The sequence below is a fragment of the Eretmochelys imbricata genome, chromosome 11 (assembly GCF_965152235.1).
Source record: "Eretmochelys imbricata isolate rEreImb1 chromosome 11, rEreImb1.hap1, whole genome shotgun sequence".
NCBI lineage: Eukaryota > Metazoa > Chordata > Testudines > Cheloniidae > Eretmochelys > Eretmochelys imbricata.
Genome location: NC_135582.1, coordinates 58772237 through 58790450, shown reverse-complemented (window position 1 = coordinate 58790450; position 18214 = coordinate 58772237). Strand labels below are relative to the sequence as shown.

The 18214-nt window shown below is 42.4% G+C and overlaps 1 long non-coding RNA gene across 1 annotated transcript in view; it reads right to left on the bottom strand.

Annotated features, from left to right (window-relative positions):
* LOC144272485 (uncharacterized) overlaps positions 1-18214 on the bottom strand; it is a 73732-nt gene that overhangs the window by 31190 nt on the left and 24328 nt on the right. The window contains exon 2 of the long non-coding RNA XR_013347567.1: positions 13799-13868. This is a non-coding gene — a long non-coding RNA (uncharacterized LOC144272485). The remainder of the gene's footprint in view (positions 1-13798; positions 13869-18214) is intronic.

The following is an 18214-nucleotide window of genomic DNA, read 5'->3' as shown; positions in this document are numbered from 1 at the left end:
TGAGCAGCTTGCATTGATGATGAACCTTTTGTCACTAGGGTTTGAAGTATGGGTTCTCCTGGCTTCCGCTCTATGAGTGAATCTGACTCACTGTATATTATTCAGCATGAACTGGATGTGTCTCGAGTCCTAGGATTAATATGCAACTCTCACTAATATAACTGTGTACAACTAGTGGCTGGATTCAGCTACTCAGAGTAGATAAAACAGTCCTCTCTCATATGCAGTGTGAAGAGGATTTCTCCCAGCATTTTAGAAAGAACCAGCTTTGAAAGAAAATTCACTTTCCATAGCAGAGTTTGCCAAAATAAACATTTGAATCTCACTCTTCACTAAGTGTCTGGAAGAGTCTTGCGAAACATGGTGATAAAGAGCAGTGAAATATAAAAATCCTCTCTGCAAAAACTACACACTCCCTCTAACAATTTTTTCCACTGTAAAACCAGAGTTAACTTCCAATTTCCACAAACTGTATATTATCTACTAGTCATTCTAGCCAGGTATTTGAGTCATTCAAAATAATTTACACTGTCTCTGATTTTAGCTTAGCACAAACTGTAGATCAATTTATTTCTGCTGCTGCCCAAATTTGTACTGCTACATGGACTGCGGCATGTCTGAATACTAATGCCTGAACTAGCAGGATACCTTTTTCTTTTAATCACAGTCGTATTTTTTAGGGCTGTCAAGTGCTTAAAAACATTAATCGCGATTAATCGTGTGATTAATCAGTATGTCTCCTACTCCTACTGTTAAACAATAATAGAATACCACTTATTTAAATATTTTGGATGTTTTCTACATTTTCAAATATATTGGTTTCAATTACAACACAACACAAAGTGTACAGTGCTCACTTTATATTTATTTTCGATTACAAATATTTGTGCTTAAAAAACAAGAGAAATAGTATTTTTCAATTCACCTCATACAAGTACTGCAATACAATCTCTTTACCATGAAAGCTGAACTTATAAATGTAGAATTATGTACAAAAAATAACTGCATTCAAAAATAAAACAATGTAAAACTTTAGAGCCTACAAGTCCACTCAGTCCTATTTCTTGTTCAGTCAGTCACTCAGACAAACAAGTCTGTTTGCATTTGCAGGAGATAACGCTGGCGACTTCTTGTTTACAATGTCACCTGCAAGTGAGAACAGGTGTTCACATGGCACTGTTGTAGCCGGCGTCACAAGATATTTACGTGCCAGATGCATTTAAAATCCATACATACCTTCGTGCTTCAACCACCATTCTGGAGGACATGCATCCATGCTAATGATGGGTTCTGGTAGATAACGATCCAAAGCAGTGCAGACCGACGCAGGTTCACTTTCATCATCTGAGTCAGATGCCAGCAGCAGAAGGTTGATTTTCTTTTTTGGTGGTTCGGGTTCTGTAGTTTTTGCATCAGAATGTCACTCTTTTAAGACTTCTGAAAGCATGCTCCACACCTCGTTCCTCTCAGATTTTGGAAGGCACTTCAGATTCTTAAACCTGGGGTCGAGTGCTGTAGCTCGGGGTTCTCAACCTCTTTCTTTCTGAGGCCCTCCCAACATGCTATAGAAACTCCACGGTCCAGCTGTGCCACAACAACTGTTTTTCCTGCATATAAAAGCCAGGGCCGGCATTAGGGGGTAGCAAGCAGGGCAACTGCCCGGGGCCCCACACCACAGGGGGCATCGTAAAGCTAAGTTGCTCAGGCTTTGGCTTTAGCCCCAGGTGGTGGGGCTTCGGGCCCTGGGTTGCAGTTCTGCCCAACGGGGCTTTGGCTTTCTGCCCTGGGTCCTAGCAAGTCTAACACCAGCCATGCTTCACGGACTCCATGAAACCTGCTCGCGACGCTCTAGGGGGCCCCGGACCTCTGGTTGAGAACCACTGCTGTAGCTATCTTTAGAAATCTCACATTGGTACCTTCATTGCGTTTTGTCAGATCTGCAGTGAAAATGTTCTTAAAATGAACAACGTGCTGGGTCATCATCCGAGACTGCTATAACGTGAAATATATGGAAGAATGGGGGTAAAACAGAGTAGGAGACATACTATTCTCCCCCAAGGAATTCAGTCACAAATTTAATTATCGCATTATTTTTTTAATGAGAGTCATCAGCATGGAAGCATGTGTTCTGGAATGGTGGCCAAAGCACAAAGGGGCATAGGAATGGTTAGCATATCTGGCATGTAAATACCTTGCAATGCCAGCTACAAAAGTGCCATGCGAATGCCTGTTCTCACTTTCAGGTGACATTGTAAATAAGAAGCCGGTAGCATTATCTCCCGTAAATGTAAACAAACTTGTTTGTCTTAGCAATTGGCTGAACAAGAAGTAGGACTGAGTGGACTTGTAGGCTCTAAAGTTTTACATTGTTTTGTTTTTGAGTGCAGTTACATAACCAAAAAAAATAAATCTACATTTGTAAATTACACATTCATGATAAAGAGATTGCACTACAGTACTTGTATGAGGTGAACTGAAAAATATTATTTCTTTGTTTATCATTTTTACAGTGCAAATATTTGTAATAAAAATAATAATATAAAGTGAGCATTGTACACTTTGTATTTGGTATTGTAATTGAAATAGAGATATTTGAAAATTTAGATATTTAATAATTTTCAATTGGTATTCTATTGTTTAACAGTGCGATTAAAACTCCGACTAATCGCGATTAATTTTTTTAATCAGGATTAATTTTTTTGTGTTAACTGCGATTAATTAACAGCCCTAGTATTTTTTTAAAATAAATTACAGGGTCAATATAAGTATCATGGCGATTTAGGAGCCAGATTTTCAGAAGTGCTCAGCGTCCAAGAGCTCCCATTTACCAATGCTGTAGTGTCTACAAGTCCAGGCTGCGATCAGGGCCTTGTTTACTGTGTGTACACGGAGCATGTGGAAATAACAGTCCCTACCCCAAAGAGCTGATAAATCCAAATAGGCCAGATTTGCAACAGTGCTCAGGCCATATGGGAGCTGTTGGTTGCGGAGTACTTTGGGGAAATCTGGCCTCTTCATTGTAGATGCTTTGGTAGGAGCTGAACTCTTTTGAAAATCTGGCCCCAATTATGGGTGCTGATCACTTTGTTCTGTCCCTAGAACTATACTCAAAATTGCAAGAAAGCAACTGGCAACAACAAAACAAGGGCTACACCATTTCAAATACAATCTGTGCCCTAGGCCATATCAAGAGCTCCCTGGACAGGGCACTGGATGGAGACTCATGAGACCAAGGCTCAATGCTTGGCTCTGCCACTGCTTTGCTGGGTGGTCCTGTGAAAGTCACTTCCTTCTTGGTGCCTCAGTTTCCCCCATTTGTAAAATGGAGGATAAATGATACTGATTTCTTTGTAAAAGGTTTTGAGATCTATGGATGCAAAGCACTGTATAAAGGCTAATTATTATTATTGTTGTGACAAAGCTTCATGCAAAGCAACCTCAATTTACTGTGGTTTTGCTTCCCCAGTTGCAAATGAGATTTCTCTGTATTTCAGCTGTACATTTTTCCGCAGGGGAAGGGGACAGACAGGCAGGCTATACTAGGGAATTTTTGCACCCCCTGCAAACCTTGGAGGGGGCAGTTTGGAGCAGGACAGAGTAAGGGCTAAGGATCCATCAGAGGCCCACAAAAAGAGGTGCAGAAGGGCAGCAGCTGCTACTTCAAGCTAGGGATCCAATGCCCACTGAATTCAATGGAAAGACTCTCATGGACTTCAGTGAGCTCTGATCCATGGCCTTACACTGTAATAAAAGCTAAAGAAGGGCTGCACTGCAGCCCTAAGGAGGTATGTGAGGGTGGGAGGAGGTGGAACTTTAGACCCTCACCTCCCACTTAATCCCCAAATAACTCAGAGAGTATGTGGGGATGGGTGAATTTCACCAACCAGAAGAATGCAGTTCCAATGCTCTGTAGAGTCTTGGCAGCAGCCCAGGCTCCCCACCTTCAAGTGCGGACCTGTACCAATACTTCACGCTTTCTCACTTGGCTCAAACTGCTGCTGTGACCCTCAATACACATAGATTCTTCCTACATACAACACCCAGCAAGTACTATTGCTCAAACTGCTGCTGTGACCCTCAATACACATAGATTCCTCCTACACACGACACCCAGCAAGTACTATTTTTGAACTGTGACAATATTCTAAGCAGTTTGTAGTATTAAAGTCTTCATTCACAACTAACTGTCCTGGCAGACAGGACAACAGGCTTCAGCATGTAGTAAAACCACTTTGTCAGCCCTGCCATGAGTTTGTATCTATGGTTTAGCCACTTCTGAGTTGTGCAGCCCTGGCATCAGGTAGGCATCAGACGAGATCTGTGGTTAGATTCAGAACAGAACAGAGCTGTGTTGCTTGCTTCAATGGACCCAACAATTTTGGCTGAACAGAAACATCTCTCTGTGGTTACTCCGTATGTGGACTTTCTCCCACTAACACACTTGAAAAAACAAGACATACACACACAAAGAAATTTATTTGGGATACGATTCTGCTCCTATAGCCACACAGCAGCTCTTGACTGGTTGCTGCTCTCCTTAGATGGGCAGAGATCTCAATCATGAAAAAGTGGGAGAGGAATGTGGGACAGCGGATCTGAGAGCAGAACTGCGTCCATGGTAGTTTGTTAGGGGTTTTCCTTGCTATTGGGGACCAAACTTTAGCCTCCTCCCTCACATCCAGAGCTGAGTGAACAATGACTTGTCTGTTCATTCCATCTCCCTGTTGTCAAACTGTGTGCAAGCACAATGAGCTTGCTGGAGGGAAGGTGCAAGGAATGTTTCCTCCCACTAACCCCTTGTGCAGCCTGCATTGGGTCAAGGGACAAATCACAGTCCAGGCACCCTCGGAATCGCTCCTTCCTACTGCCCCTATGGCTATACCCCCTTTGCATTGTCCTGCACAGCTGGCTTGGTGCACTGGGATGAACAAGTGGCACAATCCAAAGGAATGGTACAGCATGCCAGCTCCCTCTACATGGCAAGGAAGGACTGGGCCTCCTAAATCACAACCCCTCTGAGAGCTCCCCTAGAGGAGAGGTGCAGCTCCCAGTCTGGCAGTTTGACTTGCTGTATTTCTACAAATAGGTCCACTCATCACAATTTTTCAATGAATCTTTTCTGCAAAGCCGTGTTTCAACCTATAGATTGCTTGCAAATTTTTCAATGCGAGTATATGTGAACACATTTGATATTCACGATTTGATGTTTGCACTGTGTGAATTGGTTATCTGTGTCACATGGCATTGTTTTTATTCCCCAACTGGATTATCTTACAACAATAGACGCACTAAGAGCTTTAAAATGCCCAAATTGAGCACTTATGGTGCAAATTCTTGGGCAACAATACATTCACAAAGCCATTGGTGACACTTTCTGTTGCCAAGAACAAAAACTCATCCATACTACTGTTCATAGAAAGAAAATAAGAGGGGCCATGAATAACGATGGAGCAAATTCTCAGTGTACATTCTAAATATAAAGCTCATCTTAAAGAACTAAGAACTTCATTAACCTTTGTGACTTCCTAATAAAGTGTTTGTGAAACCCCAGTTCAAGTTCCTATTTTGATGTAAGTGTGATCAGTTAAATCCGACAGGAGAAGTGCTTATTGTGTTTCTTGTGTCACACAACCCCAAGTGTAATTTTTCATTTAATGAAGCATTTAGAGTCAAAAATAAAACGTTGCCAGGAAGAACAGAGATACTGATAAGGAAGTGACTCATCGAAGTTCTCCACAAAGCTGAACTCAGTTTTTCACCCTGCTTCAGATTTTTTTTGATATTTCATTTCCTGAGGTAATCGCACAACTTTAATTTTTAACGTATGTTAGTTTTGGAAGGACTTTATCTGGCATTCTGATAAACACAGACTTTTGTGTTTCAAAACTAGAGTAGTTCCACACTATTAATGTGGAAAACTGCACAAGAGATCAGCCAACAATAGCTGCATGTTTATAAGTGGTCACAGAATTACACATACTTTTCTTATTCAGGCCAAATGGCCACCTTTAGTTCAGACTTCTGCTCCCAAATCCACATGGTGGAACTCTGACATGATCTTCTCTCTATGTCTCCAAGACAGCAAATTGCTTAAACCCATGCTGAAGTTCAACTGAATTCTGTGGGATGTAAATAAATGCTTAAGTAATTTTCCACATAGGGATTAATTCACGCATGCGCATTAGTGCTTTTCTGAACTGTGTGCAAAACTCACAGTGGTACTAATGAGAATCTCACACGGAGGGAGAACACCGTAGCCAAGAAATTGCCACGACGAAGATCCGAGAGCAGAATTTTTACCTACTTAAGATTCTTTTTTAGAGTGACATTCAACTAAAAAATCACCCCAAAACCATTCTGAAATAAAGCAATACGCTCATCTTAAATATGTGTGGTAGAGCTTGCCTCCAATATTCACTGTTCCCTACTTCCTATTATTTATCTACCTACTTATATGGCCCCCAGCACCGTAGCATCCTATAATTATAGAACATATCCTCACAGGAACCCTGTGAGGTAGAGAAGTATTCTTATTCTCATTGTACCAATGGGGAACTGAGGTACAGAGAGATTATATCCAAGATTTTCAGACTAATGTTTTTGGAAAAGATCTGATTTTCAGAAAGTGCTGAGCATCCACCCTGTGAAAATAAATGCTTATAAGGTGTGGGCATCCAAAACCACTACTCACTTTTTAAAATCTTGGTTTAAGTGATTTGTCCAAAGTCATATATTGACAGAATCCATTGATTTCAGTGGAGCTACACTTATTTCTACCAGATGAGGACCTGCTCCACAAAGTCTACAGGGAGGCAAAGCCAGGAACTGAACCCAGAGCTTCAGAGTCTCAGTTCAGTGGGTTTTTGTCTGTGTTGCAAACTTGTGGCTAAGGCTAAGGCCTTAGCCACAAGACTGCTCTTCTGCCCATTTCTCAGCCTCAGCCATGTAACACAAACACAAAGCCAGTCCCTGCCAAGAAGTCTTGCATTCTACAAAACAGACACATTAATCCTGCCTCAGTGTGGGGGATGCACTAAATGACCTCTTGAGATCCCTTCCAGCCCTACACTTCCATGATTCTAAGACAGGAAGCACTGGGGAGCCCAGACTCGGAAATAAAAGTAGTTTTGATTTTACTGAAGACATTATAAGATCTTCTTGTGCGGATTGTGGAAGGAGTGGATGTTCAGGATGGATCTGGATGAGATGAAGGATGGTGGTTTGATTAACACAATGAGGGATGTCATCCCTTCCATGGGGTAGAAAATGCCCAGAGACTGAAGTAGAAAATGTGTGTCTAAATCTCCCATTTGAGAGCTGAGAGCACAACATTGCTCATGAAGTGAGAGTCATTAAAAGACCTGCCCAGCTTTCATAATGCAGAAGTTCATGTAAACTCATGTGGGCCTTTCAGGGTATGTCTGCTAGGTGGTGTGATTTCCAGAGCAGACAGACAGACTCCCACTAGTACTGCTCCAGCTAGCATGCTAAAAATAGCATTGTGGCTGATGCTGCATGAATAGAGGCTCAGGCTAGCTGCCAGAGTCAAAGGCTGCTTAACCCTCTGGGTCTAAGCTCAGGTGGTCAGATCAAGCTGCTGCTGGTGCTACAACGTTCATATTGCTATTTTTAGCATGCTAGCTCGAACAGAGCTAGAGCAAGTCTATCTACTTATGCTGGGAATCACATTCCAGTTGCAATGTAGACATATCCTTGGTCTATTTTCAGCACCCACAAGGTGCAGAAGCTAGGGGAAACTTCTAAGGCCCATAGGCGTCCAGGGTGGAGGCTGAGTGCTGAAGAAATCATAGAATCATAGGACTGGAAGGGACCTCATCTAATCAAGTACCCTGCACTCAAAGCAGTATTATCTAGACCATCCCTGACAGGTGTTTGTCTATCCTGCTCTTCATGTGCAACAGCAGGAGACAGTGCTAGAATCAGCTTTACATCTGTTTAGCTTAGGCATTTTGTGATATGCCCGTTGCCACAACTGCTATGTGCCTTGTACACAAATTAGAAAGCAGCAGTTCCATCCAAAATGACCTTAATCTCCATCTGTCTGTTATGTATGCTATTTTCTTCAGAGGAGTGGCACAAGTCTGTGATATGATCCAGAATTCTTATTAAGTAGTAGAGTTCTGGTTAAGTTAAGTACACTTGATGGGACATATTATTTTGCTACAGATATGATTCACAGTTGTCACCATGATGCACGTCACAATCACTTAGCATTTCACTGCTGCAGCAGGGATAGGACACAGATCTTCCTTCTCCAAAAGCACAGGTCCATGCTGCTTGAGCTAAGGGATGATCTCCATTAATTGTAAGCCATACAGGGCTTGTGATGCTCAGGGAACATCTACAAAGGAGCTGAGAGGTGTAATGCCCAGCTTGGGGAGTCATACATGGGCTAGCGCTGCTGGAGCTAGTGTCTAAAAATAGCAGTGTTGCCATGGTAACATGAGCAGCGGCTCAGGCTAACCTCCTGAGTACAATCCTGTCCGACACCCCGCCCCCGCCCCCCGGAATGTACTTTGGTGGCTAGCCCAAACCGCCACCTGTGCCATCCAAGACACACTGCTGTTTTAGGAGCTAGCTTGAGCAGAGCCAGCGCCTATACATGTAGCAAGATCGGAATCGCACCTCCCAGCCGCTGTGTAGATGTATCATCAGTCGCGCAGTTCCGATTCCATCCAGTGGAGGCAGTGGTACGTATCTTGTCATTTCATCACAGTGTTCTGTTTAATGTGAAACAACCTTCGGCTTATGGTGGGTTTGTTAAGCTGTCATGGTGAAGCTGCATGGAAAATCTTGTCCTTTTCTATATTTTATGTGCATATAGGATAGAAATTGGAGTGACAAGGCATTTCACTTATCTGCAGATTACAGCACTGTGAAACCTAGGCCTGGGCAGGCCACAGCACAGCAGCTAGTAGGAACAATTTTGAAACTAAATTGATTTGTGTTTTGTTGATTGTATGGATTCTTTCCCACTTGGTTTCATTTCTGTTTATCTGAGTTGTTAGCTCCTTACACATTGCCTTACGATGATATCAGAAATAATTAGCTCATATTATATTGCCTCACTCCTCGCCCCATCCATTTTTTCCTACGTGTTTGAGTTTCTGTGAAGGTCTATCACGGTTTGCAGCTGAACGACATGCTGAATTTATATTCTGAGCTCATCCAGTACTTTGTGCAAGATGATCCTTTGAGGAAGATAGAAAAGGGCAGCTACTTAGAGGGAGAGAAAATGAATTTGATCAAGCTATAAAGTAAAATGCAGTAAAGGTTCATTTTTGTAACCACAAAAATTCAAAGGTGACCAGAAGCCAGTATTTTTCTCTCTTTCAAGAATATATTTGTTTAAACATATCAAGGATTTCGTTCTGCTAATCAGTATCTGAAACCAGCAGGTCCATTTCTGTTCTGTATGTATGAGAATGTGAGCTGAAATCTGTAGCAAACTGGACTAACTGTGAGTACATGATTCCAATGGGGTTTATAGGTTTTTAATATTTTCAAGGTCACAGAGGTGAAAATTAAATAATTTAACAATAGTCTTCAAGGCTGATACATTGACTTGGAAATCAGTGCGTCTGGGTGCACGTCCCCTCTCTGTCACAGACTTTGTGTGTAACCTTGGGTAATTCACTTATAATCTCCCTGTGCCTCAGTTTTTGCTCTGTAAAATGGGGAAAATAGTACTGCCATCCCTCACAGGAGAAATATTTGTGAGGCGCTCAGATACTATGGTGCTGAGGTCCATAGGAGACCTTCTTTCTCAAACATTTGTGCAAACACACCCCCGTGTGCTCTTCCAGTACATATTCAGCTCTTGTCAAGATCTGTAGAACAAATACCTAGATTCCTCGTGTTGAATGAGTTATAAATCCAGTTTTTGCTTTTTTCCTGCTGTATTTACCAACATATCAACTCTTTTTTATACTATAGTCAACTAGGCTACCAAATTTTACTAATTTTATAAAGGAGCCTCCAATAGAATTAACCTACTGTGCTTTGCAAAGTAATTTTTCTTTGAAAATGTGCAACAGGCTTAAACAGAGAGTTGTTACATGGCAAAACTACAAAGCCATGTACAGCTGAATGTTTAGAGAAGGTGGTATCGTAGACACGTACACCCATTATTTAACAATTTAAAACCCAGTGGCCATAAACTGTAGCTGTCACAGAGGAAAGCAAAAACAAACAAAACATGGTGGTGTGAAGCAAAGCCTTCTATAGACAAATTCTGTTCTCATACATTTGCAACCCAGGAGTATGGCCAAGTATATGGTAAATAATTACTTGTCTAGCTATTAGCTCTACCCACTAGAGTTGAGTGAATGATCAAGTCAGTTTCTGACCAAGCTTTGAGTTGTCAGAAACGATGGCCTGTCTGTAGTGCAGGATATTGTGCGGCACATCTCCATCCCTCTTAGGAAATGGTATAACACAAGAATTTCTCAGTTGAGTACTGCTAACTTTTCACAATTCCGTTAAGAGGTTATTGACTTCCTGCTATAGTTGGTCTTCCAAATAAGAACCATAACTTGCATCTTTGTAAAAACAATGTTTGTCCATGGATAATCTGTGAAGGATCTAAATTTGTGAAATGGATTGTCTGCCCAGCTCTGGATGGCAGTGTACCAGAGCACACAACCCACTACAGGAATCTCCTTGTTAGAATCCAGCTGGCTGGAATTCCAGACCAAAGGTCTTACCCATGGAACAATGTGTGAAAGTACATGGTTTAGTTCGCAGGATTTATGCAACTATTCTAGTTTTGACTTGTAGTTTTTATAGTGGATGTCTCCTAGACCTCCAGAGGTAGTGCGCTCTCATGAAATTAGCAGACTCCCCTCAGAGAGGCTGTCCAGCTAGTGTGTATAAAGGTGGAATAGCCGTCGTCTCACCTCCTCCCCACCCTCTTTGGATCACCATGCATTAGCAAGCAGCTGACCCTATACTCTCCTGAGGACAGAGACAGCACTTGTGGTTGGCTGAGGTTGGCTGTGCCTGGGAAGGAGGAAGATTTGGAGCAAATAATCAAGCAATCAGTTTGCAAACACCTAGAAGATAATAAAGTGATAAGTAACAGCATGGATTTATCAAGAAAAAACCTTGTCAAACTAATCTAATAGCTTTCTTTGACAGGGTAACAAACCCCGTGGATAGGGGGGAAGTGGTAGATGTGGTATATCTTAACTTTAGTAAGGGTTTTGATACTGTCTTGCATGACCTTTTCATAAACAAATTAGGGAAATACAACCTAGATGGAGCTACTTTAAGGTGGATGCAAAACTGGTTGGAAAACTGTTCCCAGAGAGTAGTTATCAGTGGTTCACTGTCAAGCTGGAAGAGCATATCAAAGGGGTGCCGCAATAATTGGTCCTGGGTCTGGTTCTGTTCAATATCTTCATTAGTGATTTAGATAATGGCATAGAGAGTACATATCTGTAGCAAAATAATGTGTCCCATCAAGTGTACTTAACTTGTTGTGGCAATGGACATATCACAAAATGCCTAAGCTAAACAGATGTAAAACTGATTCTAGCACTATCTCCTGCTGTTGCACATTTACAATGGGGAGAGGGCCAAGACTGATCATTTTGCCGAGTCCGACAGAAATCAGCAGTATTAAAAGTTGATTTTTCCTGGTGGAGTTGTGGTTTGTAAAGTGACTGGAACTGTTTAAGCTGGTAGTCTCCTCCACACCCCACTAAAAAAAGGAAAAAGGGACTTCTTATAGAACATGTCTCTTAGGATTTAAAAGCTTAGGGCCAGATTGTGGCCAGTCCTTACATGAGCACACAAGGTGGAAAGGGATCAAAGAGCCTCTCCACGTTAGCCTATGAAGCGTCTACCAGCTATTACAAAAGTGCAGAGATAGCTCAGGGCTGCCAGCATTAGCACTGCCAAAGGAGCAGAGAGGACGCAGGGATACAGCTGTGGGGAAGTACACACTGCACCCTGTTTCAGGGTGATACAGTGACTTTGACCCTTGAGAGCTCCAGAAGACACAATGCTTCCTGGAGCTCCTGGTAGGGTAGTGAGCAGGCACAACACCCTCAGTTCAGGGATTGGGTTTAATGTTGCCATTTTGCCCTTTGTGTAGAAAAGCTTGGAGCAGACATTTAAATTTCCTGCATCTGCCCCCAATGACTGGGGGCTGCATTAATGGATTTTTCACTGTCAGCAACAGCACTTGTGGTAGATCATCATATAAGAACGGCCATATTGGGTCACACCAAAGGTCCATCTAACCCAGTATCCTGTCTTCTGACAGTGGCCCATGTTAGACGCCCCAGAGGGAACAAACAGAACAGGTAATCATCGAGTGATCCATCCCCTTTCTCCATTCCCAGCTTCTGGCAAAGAGAGGCTAGGGACACCATCCCTGCCAATCCTGGCTAATAGCCATTAATGGACCTATCCTCCATTAATTTATCTAGTTCTTTTTTTAAACCCTGTTATAGTCTTGGCCTTCACAACATCCTCTGGCAAAGAGTTCCACACATTGGCTGCGTGTTGTGTGAAGAAATACTTTCTGTTGTTTGTTTTAAACTGGCTGCCTATTAATTTCATTTGGTGACCCCTTGTTCTTGTGTTAGGAGAAGGAGTAAATAACACTTCCTTATTTACTTTCTCCACACCAGTCATGATTTTATAGACCTCTCTCATATCCCCCCTTAGTCATCTCTTTTCCAAGCTGAAAAGTCCCAGTCTTATTAGTCTCGCCTCATATGGAAGCTGTTCCATACCCCTTGTCATTTTTGTTGCCCTTTTCTGAACCTTTTCTAATTCCAATATATCTTTTTTGAGATGGGGCGACCACATCTGTACAGAGTATTCAAGATGTGGGCATTTGATGTTGGAAAACATCAGGAGAACACTGATGGTCTAACAGGGCAGTAAAATGAAAAATAAATGGCATGGCAATGGGATAGAGATAATAATAAAGGAATTATTATTATTAGCAGATTTCTCTATCATTGGGCTACTTGTTTATCACATTGATATATCAAGGGCCATACAACATTCCTACATCTCTCGTTTGTAGGACTTAATGGGATAATTAGACCAGCAATCATCCTATTCACTTGTGCATGCAAATTCAGGCTGTGTGTGCACACTAAGGATATGTCTACACTGGGAAAATACATCATGTTAGAACACTTGTTAATTGACTTGATTTTAAATGTGACTTAAGGTACAAATTTCAAAAGTGATTTAGGAGCCTAAGTGCCATTCTCAACGGTGACTTGAGGCAATTAGGTGCCATGGGTCACTTTTGAATACAGAATTTAGACGCTTTTGAAAATTTTATGCTTCGCCCTTAGTGTGGACAAGGATAATTGTATTTTAAAACATGTCAACTGGCCTTGGTAAACGTTAGGGTCCCCCCACAACCAACCACACTTATGGTTAACCAAGACCAGCTAACATTCTTAAACATGATTGTCCTTGTCCACACTATGGGCTATGTCATGTTCAACATTGTGTTAACTAACGTGTTTTCTAACAGGATGGACTTTCCCAGCATAGACATACCCCGAGTTCTTATTATCGGATGTGCTGAGCACCATCTACAACAGAAGTCAGCAGACATAGTAGATGTTCAGCATGACTGAAAATCAATCTCTAAATGGATAGCTTTGTAAAAAACAAATGACAATAAGTAATTAGCAGGAGAGGATGACATGAATGTGGAGTCAAGAGTCTCAGAGACCAGTGATCTATAACACTATGTAAACTGTAAGGTGGTTAGTGAGAAAAAAATTAGATGTCTCACCAAACCGAATGGCTCCAGTTTCTCTCCCTCGTTTTCTAGATAATCCAGTTGCCTGTATCTTCTGTAATAGCTGGAAATTACAAGAAGAATTATTAGTTACACCATTTCTGCTTATTGTTCTGGCTCTCTTGTCATGAGTGAGCTTTTCTTGAGCAAATCTCAAAACCTGATTGCAGTTGCCATCCAATCCCTTATGCAGACAAACACAGTGCCTAAATTTTGATATGTTGGGAGCCAAATTGGCAGTTTGCCAAGAGCCCACAGCTCTTGCCAATTTGCATATAAATGTACACAAGAAGTTTCTCAAAATCAAATGTACACAACCACAATTTGCCTGTACTTGTATGCCTATTCACAGATAAATTGAAACTGATTTCCTGCACTGGCAATGAAAACCTGTACTTCATCAGTTTCGTCCTTCCCCTGCAGTTAGAGCAGGAGGGCAGTCCTGGGCCACAGTTTGGGACTTCATTGCCCACACTCCGGACACCTTTGGTTGTACTGTGATTATACTGGTCCGATCACCACTTTAGTCAGACACTCAGACCCTTGTCATGACTTGCTCTGGAACAGCCATTTCAGCAGAGATAGCAAGTTCTGCTCACTGGCATCTTAACTAGCCCTTAATTCTTGAACTTCCTGAAGAGCAGACAGCCTTTGACAAATCTAGCTGGTTTGCTTTGTCTTCCTGGACTCATTTTTCCTTTGATAATACGAAATACTCACTCTTTATTACAGAATGGGAATATACGACTGTTCTCATATTTCACCCTTTTTATACACAGGGAAACAATACATTTTTCACAAAGGTCCCAGAGAGCCCTGTATGACATGAGTCCCACCTGAGCCACAGCTTTTCTTTCAAAGCAGGATGCAAAGTTAATTTCTCCAGCATACAAAATAGCATGGTTCTCACTGAGTAACTGCCCCTGCAAAGGGTTTTTGCAGGTTAGATTGGAAGGGTCCTTTACAATCTAAACACATACTTTGCATGGCTTGCTGAATCTTAGATCACAATTACATTCGAAATCTAGTGGAGGAGTGGAATGCTTCAGAGTCTGATGCTTCACTGAGGAAATACGAAAGTCGTTAAGCTTGTTACAGTGTAATAAAGCTCTTCAGGGGTCAGATTGTGCATGGTAGGCATTGGCTTGAGTCTTAGGGGAGCCACACAGAGACCCCCGGCCCACAAGGGCAGTATGCCCATTTCTGTAGCCCTGAGAACGGTGCAGAATGCTCCACTTTGTGCCTCCAGAAAGCTCTGGGAGGTGCATGAGAGGGGGCAAATGCTACGGCCCCACTTCCCCTCTGCCACTTTGGTGCTGGGAGGGAATATTCCGGGCCTCTGCCCAGGGAACATGGGTGGGATGGGGAGAATGGAGAAGGCTCATCGTGTCCTCTGCCTCATTTGTACGCCTGAATGGAGGCCTGGCACAATCTGAGCCCAAACAGACTCACCTAAAGATTTACTAGAGATTCAAAGTCAGCATATGTAACTTCTCTTTGCCATTCTATAGATTGGCATGTACTGTGCTGGTTATTTTAGCACTCTTGTCTTACACAGAGGGGAACAGTGCACAATTACAGTCATTGCACGTTGGAGGATTAGGGTATGTCTACACTGCACACTCCTTTCAGCGAGCATACAGTACATACACTGTGCGCCCCCTAGCATAGGTATAAATAGCAGTGCAGAAAGTGAGGCATTGCTTAGGTGTGTACAGACGCACCTGAACCCCAGGGTATATACCCTACATGGCACTCAATGTGCCCAAGCAGTGCCTCCCCCGTTTATACTGCTATTTTTAGCAGTGCAGCGTCCCACTGCTGGAGTCTTTCCTACCGCACGACAGACTTTGGTAGCGGGGAAAGGCTCAAGCAGGGGGAGGCAGCGGGGAAAAGCTCTGGCAGCTCCCTGCTGCCCAGCCTTTCCCTATTGCTTTCTCCCTGTCAGAGCCTTTCACAGCCACTTGTAGCTACACACCATAGTATTGTTGGTCACTGCAGCGAGTAGCTACATGTACCCTACATGCCACCACCAGTGGTGTCCAATATAGACATAGCCCCAGAGTCATATCAATGGTTCTGTAATCATGGTTGTAAGACACTTTATATTCTAAGCCCCAATCTTGATTCCCTCTCCCTCCCAATCCTAAATCTGTAAGGGTGGGGGGAAGGGAAGGCTCCTCTCAGTCTAGGTATTGCTTATTCTAAGGTCAGGAGAACGTTTGTGGAAAATTCAAAATAAATCCAACAAGCCATCAAACAAGTTCCTTGACTTAGAAGAATGAATGGGTCTGTCTTTCACCCAATTGTTTTTGCTGTTTTTGTCCTATTGTATTTCAGGATTGGTTTGGGTTAGAAAATTACAAATAGTCTCATGTGCTTGTTCTCAAGGAGCACTCATGAGTGCACAGGATCACATTCATGAAGTGATTCAAATCAGAATTTCAACTCTTGTGCCTTGAGGTTTCTCATGGAAGTGGGCTATTTTTAAATTAGAGGAATAGTACAAAAATAATTTGAAGTCTTGAATCTCCTTATCTTCTGGACTCTCATAGCTTTAAAATGGTGAACGTGATTTTAAACAAAACAGCTAGATACCATTTTTAAAGTTTGCACAAAAGGAAAGTTTTATGGATATTGCAAAAGTTTTCTCCCTGCGGTAGCAGTGGCCAGAGCTCCGGGCCTTTTAAATCGCTGCCAGAGCCCTGCTTCTGGAGCTCCAGAATAGCAGTGCCATCCGGCAGCCCCCGGGGCTCTGGCAGCGATTTAAAGGGCCCAGGGCTCCTGGCCGCCGCTACTGCAGTGGAGCCCCTGGCTCTTTAAATCGTCGCCAGAGCCCTGCTGCCGGAGACGGCGGCCGGGAGCCCCAGGCCTTTTAAATCTCAGTGTAAAGGGCCTGGGGATTTAAATCTCAATGTTGAGGCCCTGTCCCCTGCTCAGGACTCTGGCATACTGGTAAGTCCTTTAAGTTACTTTCACCCCTGTTAGTATCTAACAGTAAATCATTCTTATAACTCCACTGTAAAATACTGGAACCACTGGAAGCTCAAAGATAGTTTAAAGGATGAATTGTAGGTTCTGCTGTAGCACAAGGCCTCAGAAAATTGGTGTTAGATAAAACAAATTCTACCTACTTCACAAGCTCCTACAGTATCATACTTCCAACACCCAGGAGTAAATTTGTTCATGACTGTGATGTTTACTTGCTATCTAAAGGCAGCTTAGCCTGTTTTCTATTTGTTTGTTCATTTGTTTGTTGAAGAAAATACAGTCCGGGTTTTTTTTGGCATCCATTACCGGTGTATTATTAATAATCCTGATGGGACAGACTAATTCCCCATCTCTCCCAGATGCATGAAATCACTCTTTTTCTCCTCACCAAGAAATCTGGTCATGCATTGAGCTTCCAGAGCAGCAGCATTCTTTGGGGAATTTTTAAAAATAAAACCATGTATAAATCGTATCAATGGATGCACATATCTTGGAGCAGTTACCTCTTGCAGCCTACTTGCAGAGTACTGTTTGCAACAGGGCTACATTAACTTGTACTATGGAACTTTTAGTGCATGCCAGCAGGGTCCACGTGGGCCAGTTAGTGTACAACACACTTGCCTGCACTAGAATTTACACCCCTTTAATGTAGACTATGGCACTGTATAGACAAGCCCTAGGTAGATGTCTACACTGTGTTCATCTTGGTGATGCCTACGTACCATATGGCTGAATCAAGATCTGCTAACTTGATCCAAGGTGAGAATTTCTGCAAAGAATACAGGAGACCACACTTCTGGATGGTTCCCTCTATTACTGTGAAGTTACATTTCTTAATATTTGTAAAGTGCTTTGAGATGCTCAGGTGGAGGTTACATAAAATTGCATAGTATCGTTAATAATTACTGTTACCATCCCAGATATGCCAGAGCACATCCACAGCAGTTTAAGCATATACATTTCCCTTCCCGCTCCAAAAAGAGTATATACATATACCCACTTCCAGGGGTGTGGCTTTATCAGTAACTAAAATAACAAAGCAAAGCTCATTTTAAGCTTCTGTCTCCAAGCTGTGGCTGCCTCAGAAAGACACTCCACTCTTTTTACATGCTGTTTGGGAGGTAACTAGAGCCACCTCCCAGCATGAACCAGCAGAGTTTGTATCTTTATGTAGGATTCCAATACCTGAATTCAGGGTGTGTCAGCAGAGGAGCCTAGCAAGCTGCAAAGAGGACTAGAAACTGCTTCTGCACACAGATAATACAATATACTGGAAAACATCTCTTAAAAGAAAGCGTATCTTACTACCCCAGTGCAGTGCTTGAGGCAAAAAGAGAAGGCCATTACGGAAGCTGCAGAGAATGAATCGTTTTGTTTTATTTGGATCTGTACAGTAGCTCAGCCTATAAATAGAAACCA